This window comes from Talpa occidentalis, unplaced genomic scaffold (assembly GCF_014898055.3).
Source record: "Talpa occidentalis isolate TD23 unplaced genomic scaffold, MPIMG_talOcc4v2.1 talOcc4.6, whole genome shotgun sequence".
Taxonomy (NCBI): domain Eukaryota; kingdom Metazoa; phylum Chordata; class Mammalia; order Eulipotyphla; family Talpidae; genus Talpa; species Talpa occidentalis.
The window spans coordinates 43,149,633-43,165,542 of NW_023604972.1; positions in this window are offsets into that span (position 1 = coordinate 43,149,633).

Genomic DNA, 15,910 nt, shown 5'->3' on the forward strand with positions numbered 1-15,910 from the left:
GATTAAAAACAAACCCCAGGGCCATCTTGGTGGCGCAGGGGTTAAGTCGCAGCCTATGAAGCAATCTGCAGCCACTGCAGCAGGAGTTAGATTCCCAGCCGGCCAGGGAGAAGCCCACATGGCAGGACAGACCTCTCCTGTCTCGCCCACTGCTCCCCTCAGCAGCGTACTTCGGTCTGTCTGCCTGTTCTGTTCCCCGCTCTGTCTCTGGTGAATCCTCTCACCCCCTGCATCTCTGGCCTGTACCCCAATTCTTGTATAAAAATACTCAAATCTTTAAAAAAAAAAGCCAGGTAATTTATTATGAAAGCAAGACTGTGAGTACTGAGATAGTAAAAGAACACCAAGATGGCCCTCAGGTTCCTGGTTACTAGGTGAACTATTTTCAGTAGGTAATTGCTTGAAGTAGCTTGTTGAATATTCTTGAAAGGAAGTATAGCTTTTCACTTATACTTGTTTGAAGAATGACTCTCTTCTAATTTTTAAAGTCATTCTTTCTAACTTGTGGTGTGTTTGTGAAGAAATACATATTAATCCAGTCTATATGTCAACTGAGTCAATCCTGGTCCTCACTTCACATTGAGATTGAGCATATGAGAGGAAAAAGACCAGGTTTGGTTGAAAAGCTGCATCCAGCTGTAATTGTGTATCTCCAAGATCTAGTTGGCTGATATGTCTTCATTTCTGTTTATCATTTAGTGTGTGTGTGTGTGTCATAAATAAGAGATCAGTCATATTTTAAGAGATGGTAAGGGAGGGGATAGAGTTTACAAGTGTGAGAATGAGTTCAGCTTTGGACCTGTTGAGTCTGAAATGTCAGGAGATATGTAATAAGCAGTTATACAAATCTGAAGTTTGGTGAAAGGAAGAAGTATAGATTGAGATTTTTAAAAACATGTTGTAACTGAAGTCATAAAAATGTCCAAAATTACCAAAGGAGGTTATCATGAGTCTGAAGAAAACAAATATGCATTACAAATCTTCCCAATGGTCACCAAACACTTAAAAGGAGAAATCAGTGTAAAATAGCCGCTATGAAGTTTCTAGGCACTTGCTTGCTGTACTTTTTGAGCCTTTAAGACAAAACAAATATTTAAGTCTTACAGTGGAATAGAAGGAAAAAATACCTACTACCTTTATAATAATAATCTTGTTCATTGAGTTTTTAGATATCCAGAGACTGCTCTAAGTACTTCACACACAGTGATGTGTCTAATCCTCTTTACTTCTTTAGAAGATAAGTCAGAACATAGAGATTAAGCAACTTGTGAATGATCACACAGCTGGTAAAAGGCAGGCCCTCTGACTCCAGAGCTGATTCACTTTAGCTCCTGTTTCTACTACTTCTATAGTCCACCTGTTTATTTTGGATTTAGAAGATGCTATCTGCTAAAATTTAGTATGGTTTTACACTGCCACTCACAAGATACTGAAATATGTGGTTTGTATTTTTGAGGATCAGATGGCAGTTTTTATCCACCTGTGCTGTCATCACAAAATTGCCACTCTATACCCTCCCTCCCTATCTCTTAAAATATGACTGATCTCTTATTTACGATGCACACACACTAAATGATAAACAGAGATGAAGACATATCAGCCAACTAGATCTTGGAGATACACAATTACAGCTGGATGCAGCTCTTAAACCAAAATAGTGACTCCACTTTCTGAAATGGTTGTTGTTTAATTAATTAGATAGCATCTACACATGTGTACTTTCTTTAGGAGAAACGTGATTTATGAAGTGCTGGTTGGATTAGGTTTGAATATCAGCATTCCTTCCTGGAGGGAAGTCCCACTAATGTTAGGATTGGATAAATGATATCTAGGTGTCTAGGTGTTCATTTCCTTCCATTCATGGTCTCAGAAGCTAACAGTATACAGTGAGATTTTATTCTGATTGCCAATGGGCAGGTTAAATAAGAAATGTGTGTCAACACTTGTTATTTACTTCCTAGTATCTTCAGCACTGTGACATTTTAGGAGTGTGATATCACAGCCAGTTTCCTATCGTGTGACTTTATCTCAGAGAACTGAGTAATTTCCCCATTTGCCACATTGTATATCATGCTTTGGTGCCTATCTTCATGCAGAGAATCGTTTTTGTAACTCAAGAATCCTGAAATTCGGGTCTCCATGGTGGCACAAGGGGTTAAGATTCACCTCTGAAGCTATCCACAGCCACTGCAGCATGAGTTCAATCCCCGGCCAGGGAGCTACCCACATGATACAGCAGACCTCTTCTGTCTCGCCCTCTGCTCTCCTCAGCAGTGATTTCAGTCAATCCGCCTGTTCTGTTCCCCACTCTGTCTCTGGTGAATCCTATCACCCTCCACACCTCTGGCCTGTATCCCAATTCTTGTATGCATAATAAATAAATCTTTAAAAAAAAAGAATCCTGACATTCTATCCAGTTGCTTTAAACTTAACTATCTTTTCCTCCATGACATCTTTCACTACTCCTAAAAGGAACTATCTAAGTTTTTCCCTATTCCATACTCTCACAACACTTCCTAAGGTTTCAATTAAATACTTAATTGTGTAATTACTTATTTGATTTCTCTTCCTAGTGGGTGATAATTCCCAAGGGCAAGGAATGAGTCTTTTCCACAACTCAATAAATATATGTCCATTGAAGACTAAATCATTAAAATTCATCTAATATAATTTCTTCTTTTAATTACCATATTCACACAAGGTATTTCACAACTGAAAAAAATTTGAGTTTGAAATACCTATCTCACTAGCAAAAAACCTTTTATGGATCATAGAGTGATAAGAATAATTTCTCAAATGGACCTAATACCCATTTATTTGTGAATGTTTATAAATTATACATAATTTTTAGTTTTCATGGCTATTGCTTTATTGCCCCTTACAAAAGTTTCTTAGATCTAAAATTTTATCTGGTATGATATCCTCTTTCTGTTTTTTTCTCCATTCATTCAACCAGTAGGTTTTTGTTTTTTTCATTTCATAGTCCATGAAAAGGACAAGTAACAATTCCTTTTATTTTTTTAGTATTTTCCAGCCTTGTTTTTCTCTGTCTCCACTCTTTTCCCACTAAATTCAGTTTTTATATGAACCAAAGTCATATTTCTTTATTTTTCCTCAATTAAAAATTTTTTTTCTCACCACCTTCTGTCTCTTTCTCTTCCTCCTACTCTCTTAGCCTCAGAGCCCTCAGGATGTTTATTGATGTCTACTAGTTTTTGAAAGCGTTTTACATTATTGAACTGTTTGTTATATAAATGATCAGTGTTCTGACGTACTTTGCAGCACAAAATTCTCTCAAATTCTATTTTTATTTGGCTGGATTTCATCATCTTTTATAGTTATATATTACTCAAAGATGCATTATATATACACAACATCTTCTTGATCTAAACATCTTCATCTGTTGGTGGACACTTAGGCTGTTTCCATGTAATAATGATTGTAAACAATGCTGTTGTGAACACTGAGGAACATACAGTTTTTTAATTGATGGTTTCATATTCTGTGGATATATGCAAAAGAATGGGATTGCCAGGTTGGAGGATATTTCTAGGTTTAGATTTTTTTTTAAGATTTATTTATTTATGCATACAAGAACTGGGGTACAGGACAGAGGTGAGGGGGGTGAGAGGATTCACCAGAGACAGAGTGGGGAACAGAACAGGCAGACTGACTGAAATACACTGCTGAGGGGAGCAGCGGGCGAGTCAGGAGAGGTCTGCTGTGCCATGTGGGTTGCTCCCTGGCCGGGGATCGAACTCTTGCTGCAGTGGCTGTGTACAGCTTCATAGGTTAAATCTTAATCCCTTGCCGCACCAGGGGAACCCCAGGTTTAGATTTTTAAGGTAAATGTAGATTGATTTCCCAGCCTACATTCCCACCAACAGTGCAAAAGTGTTCTTTTTGTTTTTCCTCCATCCTCTCCAACATTTGTTGTTGGGTATTTTTGTTTTTTAATATGTGCTATTCTCACAGATGTGACATAGTATCTCATTCTAGTTTTAATCTGCAGTTATCTTATTTGAAGAGACAATGAATATTTTTTCATGTCTTTTGGTCTTCTGGATATCTTCTTTGGTGAATTGACTGTTCAGATCTGCCACCTATTTATTAATTGGGGTATTTGGTTTTTTCATTATTGAATTTTATGAGTATTTTGTGTGTTTTGGATATTAATCCCTTATCAATTATACATTGTGTGACTTTTTTCTCCCATTCACCAAAGTGTTTATTTAATGGTCTTTTATTTTATTTTTTAAATAGAGCATTTTAACTTAAGGTAATCCCAATTTTTGTTTTCAATTTCCTTACCACAGGGGCTGAATCACCCAAAATATCTTTATTGTTGATATCATGGAATTTACTGCCAATGTATTCATCCATGCATTTTATTTTTGCATTATTCTTTTATATGTGATCTTCCAATTTCCCTGCATCATTTATTAGAGTCTGACTTTTCCCCATTTTATGGTTATGGCTGCTTTATCATAGATTAGGTGCTGGTATATAGATGGATTTATTCCTGGGCTTTTGATTGTCTTCTATTGATCAATATATGTATTTTTTTGCCAATATTGTTTTTAATACTGATGCTTTCTAATAAATTTTGAGGTCAAGTAATGAGATACCTCCATTTTTCTCCCTGTTTTTCCTCAGGGCTGCTTTTGCAATTGTTTATAATTATTAGACTTTAACTACATAGCTGGCAAGCATATAGTTAGAAAAGCAGCATCTCATAAGTGCTGAGAAGTAGCCACAAAATTAGTAAGAAGAAAGAAATGGCAGAGTAGAAGATTTAGTAGTGCCAAATCAGATAGTCATCCTCTCAATAATTAATCACTTTGTTGGAAGGATCTGACTTTTTTAAGGTATGACAAAAGGAATGATACTGATTTTCTTCTGTGGTTTAGAAATAAACATAATTACTTAGTAATACCTCATGCACATACATTCACATTAACCTTTGATATCTCCAATTACACACATATGCTATGTTTATTTAATCATTAATTTAATAAATACTTGTTGGGCATCTATAAGGAGAGTGATGCTTTGGACAATATATCCAAGTTTCATCTAAGTCGCTCTGGGGGACCAAGTGCATCATAAACTGTTTTGGGCGTGTATATGTGAGTGTGCTGTGACGAGATGGTTGGCAGTTTGGGTCATAAAGTCATACTGTATGCAAATAGAAAATAAATGTTTTAAATATTGATTTTATTTATGCATACAAGAGCTGGTGTGTAGGTCAGAGGTGTGGGGGTGATGAGAGGATTCATCAGAGACAGCATGGGGAACAGAACAGGCAGACTGACTGAAATACACTGCTGAGGGGAGCAGCAGGTGAGACAGGAGAGGTCTGCTGCATCTTGTGGGTCAGCTCCCTGGCCGGGGATTGAACTTGTCCTGCAGTGGCTGCCTATAGTTTATACTGCTGAGACTTAAATCCTTGTGCCACCAGGGAGGCCCCCATTAAATAGTAAATAAATTTTAAAAAGTATGACATTGTTTTATGTCTTGATGCTAACAAAATCTCGAGTTAAAATTTATCTTAAGGAAAATTATATAATACTTAAAAATGTTTCATTGTCCAAATTTGTAAGGCACAGCTAAAATTATACATGATCTACAATTTGTAGATTAAATATATTTATTGAGCATTTTGCTCAAATTTTAGAAAATAAATCCAAAGAAAGTAAGTATTTAAAATAAGGGCAGAGGGCCTCCCCGGTGGTGCAGCGTTTGAGCGCTGGGTTGCGAAGCTGCCCACAGCCTCTGCAGTGCCGGTTCCATCTCAGGCTGCTCCCCGGCCACCAGAGGAGGGTCTCACATGGCGCGACAGACCTCTCCTGTTGCCCACTGCTCCCCTCAGCAGTGTACTTCGGTCCTTCTGCCTGCTCTGCTCCCTGCTCTGGCTCTGGTGAATTCTCTCACCCTCCCGCGCTTCTGACTGTACCAAGTGCTTGTATAAATAAGTAAATAAATCTTCAAATAAATAAATAAATAAATAAAATAAGGGCAGAGATAATAATAAACATAATTGAAAAACAAAGCCAATAGGCAATTCTTTAGAATAATACTAATAACATATAATAATATGTATTTCTTTAGAAATAATAATATATAGTAATAATATATAAAAATATTGATCAAAATATAAAGAGAATACAAAAATTGAAAGAAAGAAAAAGAAGAAATAATTATAGGAACAGCAAATTTTAAAAGAAGAGAGTACTATTATCCACATACATATATTTCAGTGACTAAAATAGACAAGTTATTATATCTAATAAAAGAAATAAATTTGCTTAATTCAATGGTCTAATAAAAGATTCAAAGATCTTTGTCCTTTCCCACTTGCTGATGTTCTATCCTGGCATAATAAATTCCAGATTTAATGGATAAATTACTACAAAAATACAAAAAGCATTAAAAAAAGTCTAAGGGGAATAAATTTAAAATTTAAATAAAATTAAAAGCATTAAGACAATATTAGAATTCACGCTCCCCTCTACTCAAAGGAACTTAGCCAATATGGCTCTACTGTTATTCTAAATGAAAGTATAAAATCTACCCAGTTTATTGTATAACACTAGTGCCAATCTATAAAAGGCCAACAACCAAAACAACCATGGGCATTCCTAAGATTAGGAGTGAAGTGAAATACTCATTATCACACCTACTGTTTAACAAAGTACAAGCATCTTGATTTAAATTGTAAGGAAAGAAATATAGAGATACTGGAATTTTATAGGAAAGAAATAGTCTATTCTTATTTGAAGATAGTTTGATACTCTACCTAGAATAATCAATAGTCTACCTGGTGGCACAAGGGGTTCAGATGCAGCATTATGAAGCTATCCGCAGCCACTGCAGCATGAGTTTGATCCCTGGCCAGGGAGCTACCCAATTGGTGCAGCAGACCGCTTCTGTCTTGCCCGCTGCTCCCCTCAGCAGTGTATTTCAGTAAGTCTGCTGTTCTGCTCCCCACTCTGTCTCTGGTGAATCCTCTCCCCGCCCAAGATCTCTTGCCAGTTTTGTATACATAAATAAATAAAATCTTTTTAAAAAATCAATATGCTATTAGAATTTATAACAGAATTAACAAGATTGCCAGTTACAAAATTCCAAAATTAATAACAGTTTTTTTTTCAATCACAAATTAGTTGAATCTTAAAACAAAACAAAGAACAACATTCACAGTGGTTAGCAAACTGTAGGATACATATGTGTGAATAGTGAATACATAAGATTCCATTGGCGCAGTGGTTGAGCGCTGGGTTGTGAGGCTGCCCGCGGCCTCTGTGGCGCCGGTTTGATAAACAAACAAACAAACAAACAAATAAATAAATAAAAGTGCCTCTATAAAAAAAAAAAAAGAAAAGAAATCTGTCACAGAAGGGCATTCACTTCTTTTAGACTTTACCATGTAAAGAAGTTAATTTTCTTCCCAAATGATTTATTTATTTATTTGTTTGTTTGTTTGTTTGTTTGTTTATTTATACAAGCACTGGGTACAGTCAGAAGCGCGGGAGGGTGAGAGAATTCACCAGAGCCAGAGCGGGGAGCAGAGCAGGCAGAAGGACTGAAGTACACTGCCGAGGGGAGCAGCGGGCTGCAGGAGAGGTCTGTCGCGCCATGTGGAACCCTCCTCTGGTGGCCGGGAAGCAGCCGGGGATCGAACCGGTGCTGCAGAGGCTGCGGGCAGCTTCGCAACCCAGCGCTCAACTGCTGCACCACCGGGGAGGCCCCCAAATGATTTTTAACTTCAACAAAATGCTGATTAAAATTCCAACTGGGTACTTTGAGAAACTTCATATATCAGATTATAAAATTTGTAGAGGAAAATTACAGTGCATGAAATCATGCCATTTTGTAAAGAAAAGCATAAAGAAAACTTGTATAATGACAAAGTGAAATAGTAAAATGTTCATGCTAGACCGCATAAACTAATTCTATCAGCTACACCAATGGAATAACACAGAGAGCTCAGAGACAATGTGTTACATGATAAAATAGCACTATAACTTTATAGGGGAAAAAATAGACAACTTAGGAAATTTTGCAGAGTAAAGCATCTTTAGAATGTGTAGAAAAATAAAATCAGATAGCTGCTTTATATCATAGTCAAAGGTAGATCTTACAAAGATTGATTTATAAATGTGAAATGTAACATTATAAATTTAATACTGGAGAACATACTTGTGAATTAAGAAGGAGTGGTAAAGGATATAAGCAAAGACCCATAAGGAAACATAGCCCCAACAAGCATAAAGAAAAATTTATTGTTAATGTTAAAACTAAAATGTTCTGGTAAAGGAATTTCATGGACAAATTTGTCAGTTGACAGAATGGGAAAAGAAAGATGTAATGCCTGAAAGCAAAAGGGGACCATATTATTCAAGGAATGACTAAAAATCAACAAGAAAATACAAGATCTTCAATTTAAAGGGGAAAAGGAAATGAGCAAAGAATTACCAGAATTTTGGAAACTTAAGTGACCATGTGATGCAGACTAGCACTGGCACATGTTGTTTTAGTGAGAATTAGCAAAAGTCATCCATTCCTCCAAATAATTATTATCCCAAGCCAGGGCATGCTGAGTATGGGCTGGATCTGAGCTCCCCCACACCTTCTTGGTTGGCACGCTTTCAAAAGTACAAAGCACACAAACAAATATCATATAATAACTCTTACTCAGGGTAAGTCTTAGCCTGGTGGTACAGGGTTTAAAGTCTCAGCACTATGAAGCTATCTGCAGCCACTGCGCCATGAATTCCATTCCCTGGCCAGGGAGCTACTCACATGGCACAGAAGACCTCTCCTGTCTCGCCCACTGCTCCCCTCAGCAGTATATTTCAGTGGATCTGCCTGTTCTGCTCCCCACTCTGTCTCTGGTGAATCCTCTCACCCCCGCACCTCGGGCCTACACCCCAGTTCTTGTATGCACAAATAAATAAAAACAAATAAAAATAAGACATACTTAATTTCATTAGAAATTACAAAAATATAAATCACAACAACATGACATAACTATGACGTCTGCCAGGTTTACAAAAATAGAAAGATGAACATTCTGGCAGATGCTTATTGTGAACATGGGGACCTAATAGGGTTCCTGGACCCAATTTCTGCTGTGGCATAAGGGGCTTCCCTACACCAGCAAAGAAGCAATGCTCAGCAGGGGGTCTGCCAAATCACCCCAGCTGCACTCAGTTCTGATACTGTCTCCACTTCAGATGCCAGTTGCAAGCCCAGGCTATTACTTGTGCTTTTAGACCAGAGTTCCTTTTCAGGTTTGACTTTTTTGCTACAGCAGTTCACAGAACTCAGAGAAACATTTTACCTACTAGGTCACTAGTTTATTTAAAAAAAAAAAAAAAGAATATAACAGAAGAAGGCAGATGGAAGAGGTGCATAGGGCAAAGTACAGGGAAAGGGTGTGGAGCTTCCAGTTCCTTTCCAGGTGACGCTCTCCCAGCACCTCCACATGTTCACCAACACAAGCTCTCCAAACTCGTTCTCTTGGGTTTTTATGGAGGCTTTATTACATAGGCATGACTGATTAAATCACTGGCCATTGGCAATTGATTCAATCTCTATCCCCTTTCTCCTCCACAGATACGGGGTGGAACTGGATGTTCCAGCCCTCTCTAATTACATGGTTGGTTCTCCAGGCAACCAGTCCCTATCCCTAGGTGCTTCTAAAAGTCACTTCATTCACATAACAAAAGATACCTCTGTCTTCTCAACAATTGGGAAATTCCAAGACTTTTGGGAGCTGAGAATCAGGAACTGTGAGTGAAGACCCAACATATATGAGAAATTGATTTTGGGTCTCTGAATGACCATATATATATTTTTGTTTGTTTGTTTATTTGTTTGTTTGTTTTAAAGATTTATTTATTTATGCATACAAAAACTGGGGTACAGGCCAGAGGTGTGGGGGGGGTGAGAGGATTCACCAGAGACAGCGTGGGAACAGAACAGGCAGATTGAATGAAATACACTGCTGAGGGGAGCAGCTGGCGAGTCAGGAGAGGTCTGCTGTACCATGTGGGTAGCTCCCTGGCCAGAGATGGAACTCGTGCTTCAGTGACTGCGGATGGCTTCATAGGTTGTGTCTTAACCCCTTGTGCCACTAGGGAGGCCCCATATATATATTTCTTATGGGTCGCAGTACCACAGGAAACTTAAACATTACCAATGGGAGGTTTTAGTCTAGAAATGCCATTAGGATAGTGCTTTATCAGACTAAAAATAACCTTATTACCCAGTGGGAATATATTCCTAAGACACAGACTAAAAAGGAACTTCCAGAAGGATGTTTGTTGAAGTGTTGTTTATGATAGTGGGGGATTAAAGGTAATCTAGGTGTCTATCTCTGGATAAAATAGTTGATTTTATTTATGGTAGGTGCTCACTAGGAAAGACCATGTAGTCATTAGAAACAAAGGAGGTATATGTACTCAATACATTTTTTTTAACATCAAAATTTTAAAAAGTGTTTCTGAAGCAAGAAATTAACCAATCCAATTCAGATTTATGTATGTTAATTAAATCCCATGTTACAAAGGTGACAGATTACTTTTGTTATTTAAGTAACACATGTTAATTAAATATGTGCTTTATGTTTTATGTGTTACATAAAACACATCAGAATGGTTTCCTACTGGTGAGGAAAAGGTGCTAAGTGCAGGAAAGTGAAGGGGAAGGTAGTAAGAATTGACTAAATGAAACAATGGTAGGTCTGGGAAAAATTTCATTTACCTCTCCATACCCAAGGTAAAAAAACAAAATAAAGAATAGAAAAAAATGAATAAAATGATAAATGATGGCAAATAAATGAAGTTAATAAACATGAGGCTTAAATTGTTGATTAAATTATGAGTGGGCAGGAGACACAAGTATAGGTCGGAAGAAAGGCCTCACTTAGGAAAAACCATTGAGTGGTTACTTGAAGGCGAGATGAGACAAGGATGAGAGGAGAAATTAGGGGTCATGGTAACACAATGATTTGGGGAGGCATTTAACCCTTCAAGGAGATGTGATGATGACAGGGGAAGGGAGGCAAGCAGGTCAAACCTTCCACTGGGCACTGAGGTTCTTACATGAGTGCAATGGGGAGCTCTCAATTAATTAAAAGTGAAAAGACCACAATCTGATGAACATATGCTGCTATGTGGAGAATGGGCCGGAGAAGGAGAGAGAGGGAAACAGATCAGTTGATGAGCTTATTCTTTCAGAGGATCAGGAGGTGAGGCAGCTAAGGATAACTTCAACTAGGGTGGTGATGGTGACAGTGGAGAAAAATCAGGAACTGTTGGAAAGATGGTTCCTATAGAACATGAAAGCCTGTAGAACAGAGAAGTGGGGGGAAATAACAACTAACTTCAGCCAAGTACTGAAAACTTATCCACAAGAAATATAAATTATACTCTTCTTAAGAGAAATTAAAATTTTCTATTATTTCATTGCCTTAAGGATTGATTTTGTTTAATGAGAGTAAGAAATATCTGAGAATTGTCTAATGATAAATATTGCTGACTTGAATTTCTGGTTTCTCAGTCACTGAAATCTTTAAGCTCAGAATATGTCTGAATCTGTGGTAGGAAGAATACTTACAAAGAGCAAAATCTGTGCAATCTGGAGAGGTTGGGCTAAATGACTGTTATGGTCCCTTCCAAGATGAAGTAACATTCATTTTACCAGAAGAGCAGAAACCTACACAACCAGCTAAACTATAAAATAGACACAGTGATATCAAGTCTGATGGGAATGAAAGCATGAATGTGATTGTGGTAGTGGACTTATACTTGGAATAAATGGAATCAGGTCTCCAATAACTTCTTGAAAAAACTGAGCTGTAATTGTTTTCTTAAAAAGTAACTTCAGTTAGTTTCATAGAGCACAATCATCATTGAAATTAAAGAAGAAAGAAAAAAATCACCCCACATTCTACCAATCAGAAATTATTTTTAATATTCTTTTGTGTAGTCTTCTAAATGCTTTATCAACATCTCTGTTATCTGAGAAAAATTCACTTTTCATGCTGCTTTAAAAATTCAGTTAAATTTTATTTAACAATCTATATAAAAATCTTTCTCATATCATTAAGTCTTATCATTTGTTTAGCCAAACCTTGGAAATTTTGAGGATAATTTTGAAAAGGAGTGGGGCCACATTATGGGTAAGAATTTCAAAACAAAATATGACTAGTACTATAAAATTGCCTCGATAGGAGACCAAAGTTGGAAGGATTTTCTTACTGCACAAACTCCAAGGCTTTATAGCAAGTAACAGCTAAATTTAGTTGAGTGCTTTCTGTCTACCAAATAAACTTTAGGCACTTTACATGTAGAATTTCTTTTATTCCTTACAACAACCCTATTAAATACTAACTGCCCATGTCACGCACAAAGATACGAAGGCACAAAGTTAGTAACTTACTCAAGGCCACGCAAGTGTGGATCTAGGAGTGCACTGCAGGAGTGAGGTGTCAGTCCTACCCCCTAGCTCAGGCTATGCTATCTTAGGCAAGTAAGAAGGGGTAAGGGACAGACATAAGCAGACTTTACCTCTGGCTTCTGAAAGATTCATTTCCGAACTTACTGAATTTACTTTCACAGGCACAGTGGAAAGTATCACATTTCCGATTCGCCAAGAACCCTTGCTCCTATTCACATTTGCACTGAGGCAAAATGACTTGTACTTCCAATCGGAATATTTCCATTTTTTTCTTTCCTCCTCTTACTTGCTTCTCCCTCAAGTAAGATGAATGACTTACCTACTTGCAATATTAGTAAGAGATAAAATCCATTGAACGATGGTTATCAGAAAGTGAAGTCAGTGGCTTGCAAAGACAAGATGCCAGATCTGCCCTATCTATCTGTGTCTGCCCTGTTCGCCTCCTTGGGTAAGTGAGTAAACCAGTTGAACTTCTGTTTCTCTGCCTGTAACTGGGTGGGTAGGTTAGGTGGGTTCACCGACTTAATCCTGCATTTCTTTAATCAGGAGAAGAGGAAGTCCAAAGTCCCATTGAAGCTCAGATTCCATCACTATTGTTCAGTATAAGTTTACCTCTCTTTACCATTAACTCTTTGGATACAGTTTGGCTGCATTTTTCTATATTTAGTTGGTTAAGGCCTTAAGAAAGGAGGAGCTGGCAATTAAAATCCCAACACTCCAGCAGTTCTATCCTGCTGAATTTTTTTAATCAGGAGCTAATTGTGGGTTCCTTTAGGATCACAAAATTCTTTGAAAAAATGAATGAAAGCTTTCCCCACCCATTTGTACTTTCTGTTATTCCCAATTACAGGGGACACACAAACTACCTGAAGTCCATTCAACAACCACCCAAGAGACCATGAACCATGAATAAATTTAGGATTAAAAATATTTTAAAAGATTCCGTGTTTGTTTATGTGTTTTTAACTCTCCAATGCACTCAAAAAATGTTTCATATTCTCAGTCTCAGCTCTAATTCTTGGATTTTGTATCCAATGTAAAATTCTTTAATTCTAGCCCTACCCCTTTGCTAAACATAGGGATGTTTGGTGGAACACACAACACACAAGAAGCGAGTTCCTAAGACTAGGGATGGCAGATGGAAAAATAAACAAGTTTGGCAAATAAGCAAGTTAGAGGAGGAAATAAGTACAGAAAGATTGTCAGGATAAGAATGGTCCTGGGCTCTGGAAGCTTTTCCTTGTATTAGTGAAATTGTGCAAAGCACCTCTGGGCAAACAATCCAAAGATCAGGAGAGCCGCCTGGAACCCTTGCTGAGGCCTAAAACAAAGGCCTTTTTAGGTTCGCATAAATTGTGAGAGCTTTCTAAATCCTTGATTCTCTTTCCCAATTCACTGTATGCATGTCCTCTAGGTGAAGAGAATTCTGAACTCTTATTTTTTTCTTGTAAAATTCTTACTGTGTAAGCTAAAGATTAGATGAAAATCATGCTTTAATCTTAAGAAAATAATTGGACATATACTAGAGTTTATGTGAACTTAAGAATGAACTTAAGAATCACCAGACCCAGAGTGAACTTAAGTGTCATGTTGCATATATAGATATTGCATTTCTTGAAAACTGTGGTATATTATTTGAATTTAGCATTCATAGATAAATATACCATGTATGTACCATGTAGATTCATATACATCTCAATTAATGAAAATATATATTCATTTCACTTCTGAATTATTGATGAGTGTACTAGTCATAAAGAAAACATATGGAATTGCAAGGGCCTTGTGAAAATTAATATACAGAAATGCTGTTAAATGAGGCCAAGAGGCTAGAAGCAGTTTCCATGAATGCATAATGCATAATGCATAATCAGCAAACTATAAGACTCATTATGCCTTGCATCTCTGATGGGAAGTGATGTTTCCCTGCCCCAGCAGAATGAAGGAAGCATCTTTACCCAGCAACCTTTCAAAAGACTATAGAAGAGGATACTAGCCTTTGACACAACACAGTACATAAGTCTGGCCATGATGCTGCACTTATCAAAGTACCTTTTCATTTCCAAATAAACCCATTTTATTGGTGAAATAACTGTTTTTGTCTGAGGTTAACAATCTCACTCCAGGACAATAGCTACTAATGACTCTACCACTTCATCTATGTAAACATAGATCCCTAAATATCCCTAGTGCTTAGTTATTAAATGTTTAATTAATTTATTAGTTAATTAATTAAAATTATTCTGGGGTTCCAAGTATGGCCTGAAATCAGTGGCCAAATCAGGTCAAGGTCACAAGAAAGTGACTGGATAATTTACATGTTGAGTTTCTTCCAAGGATCATATCAAGCACTTTGTTCATTTCACGGATGTTTTTAGAGACAAAGACCTCCATGCTAGAGGCAAGGGCTGGAGATGTAGATCTACAATGAAAAGTGAGCAAAATAATCTTAATCAGCCAGGATTTAATTGGAGACAAATCGTGAACAAAGAACAATGTACCTAGTTCAATGTCAATCTGCTGACTCTGTCACTCTATCCCCATGAAGACCAGGTATCTGACTGAGCTGGGCCATCACAGGCCTAGTGCTAATATGCTCTGTCTGCTCATTGCCATAAGTGTGTTCACTGAACAGGCCAGTGTGGCAGAAGGCACTTTAGGTACTTGTATGCCTTCCTGACCAGGCATGGAATTGCAGTGTAGCTTTGTATTTCTCCTTTGTGCATGCCATTTCTCCTTATTTATAAAAGATTCAGATCCTTCCACAGAGAGAAATAACACTATTTTTAAAATATTGTAAATTTCACAGAAAAGAATGTGGAAACAACATGGTACCCCATGTCAGAGAACTTGAGCCTGGTAAATAGACTCTTTGACCTCATGTGAGTTGTTGGGCCTCTGGTAGATCCCTGAACACTTCACCTCAATCTCATCTAAATATAAGATGCATAGAATGAGGTGACCATGAACTCTTCTTCAAATACTGAAATGAGTTTGATTATTATCACTCAGAAATTAGCCTTATAAAATTTAGAAATGTGAAGGGGAAAATTAGGGGAGTCACCACCTTATGCCCTTTGGATCCTTTAACTGTCCTAATAATGAACTGATACAAGAGAGATTAGCAAGAGAAAAAAATAATTTCATTTCATATGCATGGGAACCCAGAGACTACGGAAACTGTGGCAGGGTAAGTATAATGAGGCTACTTACCTTTTAAAAAGGAACAATGAATTTGGAGGAAAAGACAGAACAAATAAACATGTAGATTTAGATAAAATTTAGAAAGGAATTTGAAGGTTTTTACAAGTGCAAACAGAACTTGGAAACCCTAGTCTTGGATGATAAGCTATTTTCCACCTGTAGGTAGAAAGACGGAAGATTTATTTCCTACATTTAGGAAAATAGCAATAGGATAAAGCATCATTCCTTGATTTGATGT